Source organism: Balaenoptera acutorostrata, chromosome 19 (assembly GCF_949987535.1).
Source record: "Balaenoptera acutorostrata chromosome 19, mBalAcu1.1, whole genome shotgun sequence".
NCBI classification, from domain to species: Eukaryota; Metazoa; Chordata; class Mammalia; order Artiodactyla; family Balaenopteridae; genus Balaenoptera; species Balaenoptera acutorostrata.
Genome location: NC_080082.1, coordinates 60,333,090 through 60,334,926, shown reverse-complemented (window position 1 = coordinate 60,334,926; position 1,837 = coordinate 60,333,090).

Below are 1,837 nucleotides of genomic sequence, written 5' to 3'. Positions count from 1 at the left end.
ACTAGGGCAGGGTCACCAGGTGTCGTATGGAAAAATTACAAAGCAACAACAACAAAAAGAGGCCTCTGGGATGGACAAATGACAAAAAGCCACCAGCTCTGGGTAGATACATTTCAAAAAAGTCATCCCTTCCATCCGGCTGGCACAGTCCTGCATCCAGGACATAGGTTTGGCAAGAGGAGCACAGGCTGAATGTGTGCAGAGCACAGATTGCCGGAGCGTGTGCAGTGGCCCTGAGGGTAGCAGGATGGTCACTGGCAGTTCCAGGTTTCATTTCTACAGCTAAGCAACCCCAGGATCAAGGCAGCTAACCCCAGAAAAGGTCCTGAGGTTGGGAGACACCAGGCCTAGGTCGTGTACCTTCTCCTAATAACTAGGATTGGTTAGCGCCACTGAAATCCCATAGAATGAACGTAGGACAGGGAGATTTCCCAGTGGAAATTATGGTGCTATTACCGGAAAGAGGAGGAACTACCTGCCATGCTGACAAGACAGCAGAGACCCACGACACTCCCTCAAGGAGATTGCAGTCTAGCCAGGGGAATAATAAACAAGTAGATTAACTAGAGACTTGGAAGTTGGATTTGTAAGAGCACAGATGGTATCTATTCCGACTCCTCTATTTGAAAGATATAGGACTTCCCTGGCTGCCCAGTGGTTAGGACTCCATGCTCTCACTGCTAAGGGCACAGGTTCAATCCCTGGTTGGGGAACTAAGATCCCACAAGCCTCATGGTGCGGCCAATAAAAGAAAGAAAGAAAGAAAGACAGGAAAACTGAGGTGAAGGGATCCTTCAGTGAAGTAGGTCCATCTACTAGACAACAATGTAAGCTTCACGAGGGCAGTATTTTAGTTCCCCACTGTTTCATTCATCACTATATTCCCAGCTGGCAGCAGAGAGCTTAGTCCGTATAAGAGATGAATGAATGAATGATTAATAAATAGATAGGGCAAGAGTGATTCAAAACGAAAACAACAGGATACAGGTACAGCGACATCCCCAGGATCACATATCCTCTATTAATTTTTAACATTTACGTTTTTGAATTTAGCTTTTACAAATGATGCAATGATACACATCTTTGCGTGAATGTTTTTGTCTACGTCTCTGATTATTTCTTTAATATACATCCCTAGGAGTTGAATTACTAGGTGATTAACAAAACTTTGCAGCAAAAGCCAAAGTGATTTTTCGCACTAACTGTTTTGTTTCGTTCCTTTTGATAAAACCCAAGGGCATAGCATTAAAACAAGGTAGTGATTCTTTTTTTGCCTTCAGATGAGCAACAAATGTTTTAAGGTTCTGCTGAATGCTGGTGAGAGTACAGCGAAACAGACATTCATGCCCATACATGGTGTCAGAATGTAAATTGCCACCACCCTTTTGGAAAGCAATTTGGCAGTAGATGTCAGTGCAGGAAAAAATGTTCACACTCTTACAGCCTGGGAATCCACCTGCAAGTCAAACAGAGACTCATATACAAAGAGGTTCATCATGATGTTATTTATAATGGTTTTTTTTTTTAATGAAATTACCAGGGTACCCAACTAGACGGGAACGGTTAAGTTAACCCTACTACATCCACTCGATAGAATATTACACAGCCATTTTAAATGACATTTTGAAGAATACATATTAGCATGGAAATGTTGGCGAGGTAATGTTCAGTGAACAAAAGCAGAATGCTCGCATTTTATATGAAGTATGGCTATAACGATGCTTTTAAAGACTAAGTGGAAATGCACCAAACTGTTAAGGAGTGACTGGGTTTAGAAGGTGAGAGTATGGACATTTTTTCCTACTTCTGTCTGTTTTCCACCTGTGTTCTGATGCTC